Source organism: Mytilus edulis, chromosome 5 (genome assembly GCF_963676685.1).
Source record: "Mytilus edulis chromosome 5, xbMytEdul2.2, whole genome shotgun sequence".
NCBI lineage: Eukaryota > Metazoa > Mollusca > Bivalvia > Mytilida > Mytilidae > Mytilus > Mytilus edulis.
The window spans coordinates 1,450,970-1,459,557 of record NC_092348.1 but is presented as its reverse complement, the minus strand read 5'-3'; the positions used below and the strand labels follow the sequence as shown (position 1 = coordinate 1,459,557).

At 34.7% G+C, this 8,588-nt stretch overlaps 1 long non-coding RNA gene across 1 annotated transcript; it reads right to left on the bottom strand.

Moving 5' to 3' along the window:
• Window positions 1-517: 517 nt before the first annotated feature.
• Window positions 518-8,387, bottom strand: LOC139522741 (uncharacterized). Its single transcript, XR_011664483.1, has 4 exons — window positions 8,339-8,387; window positions 3,216-3,317; window positions 2,045-2,155; window positions 518-584 (listed from the first exon to the last, which is right to left on the bottom strand). It is a non-coding gene; the product is annotated as an uncharacterized lncRNA (long non-coding RNA).
• Between the last annotated feature and the right edge of the window lie 201 nt (window positions 8,388-8,588).

Sequence of the window (8,588 nt, the reverse complement as noted above, 5' to 3'; positions counted from 1 at the left end):
GGTTTTGTGGCTAGCCAAATTTTCCGCTTTTATGACAATGTTAAATATAACATGTAAATAGTATCATTCACTACAAGAAATTTGATTATTCACACTTGTTTCCACAGTGATCCAAACTGTGTAAACTGTCAGAGTGTACAATACAATCTTGAAATCTTAAATCTTAGTAGCTTTTTGATTTGTTTTACTCCCCCCCTAAAAAAACCAAATTCGGTTGAAGGTTTTGTAGAGCTTAGTATACGATGCGGTAATTTTAAACTGTATTATATAATGCTTGATTTCAGTCTGTACCTAGTTGTAGCATGTCGGTTTATTTATTGCAATATTTGTTTGGGTTTTTTTTTCTTCTCTTTCCACTATTTTTTATTCATTTTAACAGTGAAACGATGTCTTTGTTTAAATTGATAGCTTGGTGTTAGCCTTATGCCAAGTGGCATATATTTCATACATATTTCAAGATGAATGAATAATTGAATGATATGACAAGTGTGATAAATATACTTACAAAAAAACACAACAGCAGCACGACATGACGTATAAAACTACAGATGATACGGTTGTTGTTATTATAGCCCAAGTCTTCACTACAATAACAATATTTGTGTATTCTATGTAATATAATTAAATATGAGACCAAATGACATAGCAATTAACATCTGTAGGTCACAGTAAGTTCTTCAATGAAGAGAAATATCCACACCATATAGTCAGCTATAAAACACCCCGAAATGTAAATATAAAACAATTAACTCAAAGCAGAAAACTAACTGCTTTATTTACGAAAAAACAAATATGGTAAACTGTATGATTGATATTGTTATTCGTTTTATAGTTTTTCTAACAATATATGTTTACAATGATTCTGACCACTTAAAACATATGTGCATGTGATTATATTTTACTCCTTCCTTTGCCCAAGCATCTCCGCTAGCCAAGGGCCATTGTTAAACCTTTACATTGAAGAGAGTTCAAATATTGCCATTGGTCAAGAATGACGATGTCGAAATGGACAAGAATGTTATTTTGCCAGCAAATGGATCAGCATTGTAATCACTAATGTTGGCTTGATCTACCAAGGGTGGAGAGTAGCGTACTGGATCGTAACCTTGGCTAGTGAGGCTTTGGACACTACAGACTGCTAGCAAACTCAGTTACAACTCTGACAAAGTTTACAATAGGTGTATTGTGTGTTTTTTTTTATCTTAAACGGTTTGTGTGTTTACTTTCCATAACCATTGTTTAAAATATGACCGCTACAATAAGTATTATTTAATAACTAAGTGTTGTGAAATCGAGCTAGATATTATCTCTCTCTTATACATATAAAAAACATATCACAAATAGAAGGATAGACAGCGTCATTCACAAAGATGCGAAGAGAAAAATTCACAATTTACAAAACATTTTTCAGAAACTACAAGTTGATAAGGATTAATCACACAATGCCGTTGTAGACATTGGTTATTCTGCTCCATTAGAGACACCCATGTCGTCGCTATTATGAGGTTAACACTCAGCGTTCTGTCGTATTCGTAGTCATGAATCAGGAAAATCGTGAAATAACAAAACTAACGATAGGATTTTACGCTGAATGTCGAGTTGTTGTTAATAGGGAAACTTTAGTGTGATTTTCATTTTCGCTATAAATATGCGTAAAAGTTGATATGCAAAAAATAAAAAGTTAAAGCGGTACAATTTTGAAGCCAGTTGACAAATCTTGAATATAGACTGTGTGAAAAATTCTAGGATAACAGTGATAAGTTAGACTCTCCATTTGCAGTAGTCGCCTCTGTGACTAAGTGGAAGTTGATAAGAGTGCCAGTTTTCATACTAAAGGTCAGTGATTTTCTGTGGTCACTCCAACTACCTACGCTGATCAAATCTAGCCGCCATGAAGAGTAAAACGTGTTGAAAGTGGCATTAAACACAAAACAACAAATCAATCAATCAGGCCATTTGTAGTAGCTGATGAAACATGTCATGTATGGTATTGAATAACTTTAATCTTTTAAATTTATATATCATTGTATATTTGTATATTTACTTTTTGTGCATCGTTTACCATTAAATAACATTCCACATTCACAAACGAAGTCATTGACTTTGTCCACACAATACCCGTATAGACATGGCTCTGTTACACAATCATTTGTATCTGTCAAAATAAACAATACGCCTCTACATTCATATATCTAACTCGGTAGCGAACTAAACATGTTTCACGAGGTATAACAAAACACTGCACTGGTTAATGAAGTTCTAAACATATAAACATACCTACAAAAATTATATAAATAGTTTTCTCGTTTTAATTGTTTTACATGGTCATTTCTGGGCCTTTTATAGCTGACTATGCGATATGGGATTTGCTCATTTTGAAGGCCGTGTGGTGACCTATAGTTGTTGATTTCTGTGTTATTTTGGTCTCTGATGGAGAGTTGTCTCATTGGCAATCATACCACATCTTCTTTTTTATATGTAAAGCTGAATAATTAAAAATTTGATTAAACTGACCAAATGGAAGTCATTTTTTTATGCAGAAGGAAAACAGCAACAAACTTCTTACTGAGGATACATCTCAAATGAAAGAAGAAAACACATATATGCTCCAACACTCTGAGGAAATGTTGGCCATAGATGATATTGGCTATACTTATTATTGGTCTCCTCATGATTGTAGAGATGATAAATCATAAGCTATCAAACGGTTTTATCACCAACATTGTTAAGTAGTTTGTTTGTTGTAGTTATAGTTTTTATTTTGTAGAGGATCACTGTCAACATTATAAGTCGGAATTTGATGCAACTGTCATATAAGTGAGAGGTTTAGCGCTATCCAGGTTCAATCCAGCATTTTCTACATTTGAAAATGTCTGTACCAAGTCAGGAATATGACAGTTGTTGTCCATTCGTTTGATGTGTTTTGTAATTTGATTAGGGACTTTACGATTGAATTTTCCTCGGAGTTCAGTATTTTTGTAATTTTACTTTTTACACTTCGTGTGCAGTCAAAGTAGCACAGTTTGTTTAGTTGTAGATTCATATTATAAAAAAATCGATATTTTCTTGTAATCATTTGATGTAATACTTATCAACATTATATTAATACATTCATTTAATTTGTGTTACATTTGCATAATGTGCACACTTATGGAATCGGGTTCTTTTTCGTTTTTAACAAGCCTTATTTGTACCAAGTATACATATGGACTTACTTATTTGACAATGCATTCCTTCATATCCAGGGTCGCACAAACACATAAATGTGTGTTCTAAAGATAGGCATGTGCCATGCTGACATGGGTTACCAAAACAGTCTGCAAGAAAAAAGATGAATGAAAAATCATCATTTTAAGAGAAAAAGTCATGGAGATAACTCCCTAAAATCAGCTGAACATCTATATCAGCATATGCATATATAAAACATTGACTATTGTTAAAAAGCACTAAAACTAAAGCACTATGCGTCTTACCACCTATTCATACTAACTGTCAACTACATTACTGTTCATAACAAATATAATACAATGTACATTAAAAGTTATGTTGAAAATTTCAAGGTAGTGGTCTTGTTGCTACGAATACGCTTCTTTTGGTTTGGCTTCCTTGCGGTGGTTGGAGTTTTAGGAATCTTTATTTTCCGTCAGATGATTCCACAAAATTGTCTCTAGGTTTGCTTAGATTCATTAACTTTCTGAAAATGGCGTCCTTTTCTTTTGCACATTTCGACGACCATACTACTTCTGTTACTTGAAGTTTTCTAGCCCAAGGAGCCAACGCATAGTTCCCCTGACCATGTAATGCTCGGCGTATATCTCGATATTGTAATTGAACAATTTTGTGTAGTTTTCCTATAAGGTCCGGGAGCTTAACGGCTTTCCAATTTGTTGAGAGTTTTAAAATATTGTTCATGGATTCGCATGAATTGTTCTTCCAGTTAATTGGGGCATTGTCTTTTTGTGCCGGTTCCCAGACATAGTTCTTCAGAGATGATGTACTACTGCTAAAGTAACGTTGAAACGCGGGAACACTGTACTCTACTTCATCAGGAGACGAGAGGAGACCATCTACGCCAAAAACATCGTTGAGCACAGTGTTGTAATTTGGGTCTTTTTCGCCAATGACTTCCCGCAAATGTCTCTTAAAATTTTCCTCAATGTGACGTGTGCAAAGAATTTGCTGGGAATCTGGAAAGCACTTCTGTATTGCTTTCGTCAAAGCTTTTTCTTCGTCCGAGCCAAAAACAAGGCTTTTGCCACTAATCTGTGCTCCAGGAATATCGTCAAAAAAGCACTGGAGGTGACTAAAAAATCGGTGGTAAGTGTGGAAGAAACCGTCCCAGTGGAGGTAGCATGGCCCAAGCATGATTGGCGCTGGAGTGTTAGAAACCTTTCTTATTAGGTTCTGGTTGTGAAAAACTGTAACAGTAACATATGCAGCCCCCAAATTAAAAGTGCGGTCAACCCCAATGATATGCTTAGATTCGGATGAGCAGAATTTCTTGAGATCGAGAAGTTGTTCATCAGTATACACTACTACTGAAGGGGGTTTGCCGGAGAGTTGAACAATTTCTTTAATGAATGGATGACCATGTTGCATACTCATTAATGTTTGTATGTCGTCGGCATTATTAGATGCCTTCTGTTGATGCGGTCGTTCCCTTTTCTTCTCGTTGTACTTAAAATTTTGTATCTGTTTTAAGTCTCTTGGGGCTTTCATTGAATCATCTAACGCTAGATCGGTATAAATTTCCCTGCAATTCTGTGTTTTTACCATTCCCTTGATGTCATCAACAATTTGTGCATTTGTTCGGATGTAATCGCCATGTCCATTTTTATTATTTCCATGCAAACTTGTTGTTGTTGGGAAAATACCAATATATTCCACGAACGCTACCCCATTACCGCTTGCTGGGCTTTCGGGACTGGTAACAACCCATGATATTCTCCTTTGATATTCGGGCAAGCGCTGTAGTTTTGTGTATGCTCGCTTCAACACTAACACTTCTGTTGGATTTGGTTGTGGTTCTAGCGGAACTCTTGCACCCTTTACTGTTTTTACGAAAACGCCTTTTTGGAGATCAATATACTGCAAACGCCCGTTTTGGTACACAAATCTGTGGGTCTTCAAAGAGACACGACCCCATGCGCCACAATCATCTACATATTGTCTACTTTTCCCTTGCTTTTCCTTCTGTTCGTTAATTGTATTGTCAACCATATATCCAATGTTGTTTTTAATTCCACGGGGAATATGCAGCTCCTTGTTTTTAGCATCATTTGATAAGACAAGCATGAGTTCGTCAGTGCTTAAAAATTTGCCATTATTTTCCCTTCCATTCGGAACTGTAATGCTTGATTGTTCAGTATTGTGTAAATCAGATATTTCAGAAAACTCATCGCTCGTGTTTTCTGCCATATAATCATCATGCATATATGTACGTGCTCTTATTGGCGACGATGTCTTCATAGTGACTGATTGTTCCATGATCTCAGTGTTATCAAGATCTATAGTAGTTTGGTAAGTTTGGTACATAGAAGGTTTTCTTATCAAAGGCACAAAGTGATTCGCCGACCATGTGATAGTGTGATCAGGGGGTGAACAACTTGTCCACATAACAGTAAATGTTTTATCTGTTTCATTTGATGGTAAGCATGTGGTATTCAGAATAATGAACGCAAGATCACCAGTGCCGTTAACTGGAGGATATACAACCCTAATATTGTTTCCAGTGACATTGCTCAATGCGTGAAGTGTCCATTGTGAAGAATAACCGCCGGGTTTTGAACAGTCAATACATGACTTATTATAACTTGGGGAGACTAGGAGAATGTTTCTATAATTATCAATCTTAGAATACTTGTCGCTGATTAATGACATTTCAATGCAAGTACGGACACGGAGTTCGGTCACAAGACTGTTGTCACCCACGAGGGCCATGGAAGCAGAACTGAACAGACAACTCCCATCTGTTAAAGACGTCAATGGGACACCTGAAACCAAAATAATAGAGTTTAATAGATCGTTCCAATGTTGTACTGTCCCAGGTCAGGGGAGGGTTGGGATCATTAATTTTTACATCAATTAGCCCGTATTTTTCTTGTTTGAATTGTTTTACATTTTTATTTCTGGGCCTTTTATACGGCTGACTATGCGGTATGGGCTTTGTTCATTATTGAAGGCCGTACGGTGACCTATAGTTGTGAATTTCTGTGTCATTTGGTGAAAAGAGGGTTCATTGGCATTCACACAACATCTTCTTTATATTTTAGACATATAGTGTAAAGAAATTTCACTTATTTACGTATACCAAGTATAATTCGAAGCCTCGCGATAGTTTAGAAAGCATGTGACTTCATTATTGTCCAGTTATTTTGCTGTCTTTTATCATAGGACAAACGAGACAGTGAATTCAAATGCTTCATATGAACCAGATATAATTTTTTTTTTTATATTATATATTTTAAAGCTTAATGTTATTATAAATTTATATTTCCGGTATTTTCTTCAAAGCACCAAGAATCTCTCACCATTCTCATTCATCTTGTATTATTTCAACAGCAGTTTGGATGTAGAATGTTCCGAGTATACCGCCAACTTCTCTTCGCTGTACTCAGCTTCAGTCATTGTGGGTAGCATTCCCTTTTCTCGTTTACAGCAAAATCGTAGGTAATTAAATTCCTGTTCACCAGCCTAAAAGTAATCAATTTCTTTATAAATACCTAGTCCTATAACATAAGACTCTGCAGGTTCATAGAGTCTTATATTATAGGACTATATAAATACCCTATATGAAATACACACAAATGGTTTTGAATATTAACGATTGTGGTTAATTGGATTACCGTAATCAGCGTGTCGGGTGTACAGTTAACGATTGTTAATTAGTCTTATCTTATTTTATTACAATTGGATTACCGTAATCAGCGTGTCGTGTGTACAGTTAACGATTGTTAATTAGTCTTAGCTTATTATATTTATAAATATACATATCATTTCAATTCTTTATTACTTTAAGAATACATATAATTGTTAAAAATGAAAACGGGGGAGAATAATGGAAATTAAAATTCCATAAGCGTACATTTTGGCTGAACAAGAAGTTTTATTATTTTCTCTCTATAATTTATAAAATATATTACAAATCTCACCTCTGTCAATCGTAATAATGCTGATGTGTATGTGTATTCATCTGACTGATCATGGGAAAAACACCCCTTGCACGAATAATTCAAATTTTTTTCTGTCAGGAACATCTCATAGTCTGCCAATTCCAGCTCTTCACATCGTAGATGGTACCACGTATCACAATTATCACAGCAGATGCTTGCAATTTTACAGTTTTTACGGCATATCCCACAGTTCCGGAATATCATATTAGCTTTAGCTTTTGCAGTAGGTTTAACTTTTCTTTTCTTAGTGGCAGGCATATTGAAACCCTTCAACAATCTTCAACCGTCAATTCAAGTGTGTTTTATAAAATACAGAACTTTGAAAAGTGTTCACCATGCAGTTGCGAATATTAGACCTCAGGCAATGCTTATTTTTGAATAACGAAATATACGTTTTGATCGAAGACAATATCGTTCATGATTTTTCTATAAACTCATGTTTATATTTACTTACTTATTATAAAAAAAATTGAAATCTAAAATGTAAAAATGCAAAAACACCATCTACATGTACACTTTAGATGTAGCATCGTGTATATCCCCATTTATATTTAGGACAAAACAAGCAAAATTTTTATTTTTTATTCAAGAAAACATTAATGTTGTAAAATTTTATTTTATTTTATTCTCCCGGGCGCTATTTTATCTTCCCCGGGCGCTTTTTCTTTTCTCCGGGCGCTTTTTCTTTTCCCGGGCGCTCCCGGGCGCTCCCGGGCGCTTTTTAGTAGGACCGTAATCACGTACTTTTATTACAAGGGGAATATTAAGCTTCAGAGTAATCAAAATTGGTGTTTGTCAAACTGCTATGATTTCATTGAAATTTGTCCAATAAAATGTGTGGTTTAATTTTTTCGAAATTTTCCTATTTTGTCAAAGGTTCACTGTAAATATTTTGTCAAAAGATTTAGAAAATTAAATTATCTTAATTAATTTTAGTCAAGGTGTTTGTTACCACCTTGAAGTCAATGTCGGTTATTTGACTGATTTTCAGACCATGCTCCTACAGTTTTAGGACAGAATCTCCTAAACGCATTTAATTTAACAGTAGAGAAACATCACTCGACAGCTTAGAAAAATTGATGTGGGAATAAATCAAACAACGTCGAAATATTCAATGTTCAATATAGTTAATTAATATATGTTTAGGAAAAATCAATTTGACTGACTTGTTACGATCTGTTCTGTAGCTGTATCCTCTGTGGTTTGTCTTCCTGACAGAGCTAATGTAGAAGTCTGTGCAGCTAAAATAAGATATTTAGATTAAATTATATGTTGGATAAATGCAATGTCACAACAATCCTTCAACAACAGAAACTGAAGGCTAATACGTAATTAGTGAAAATGAGAAATTTGAAAACTTTTTTTGACTTAAATCATGAGTAGGGACTTTCAAAAGAAAACAAGAAAAGCAACACA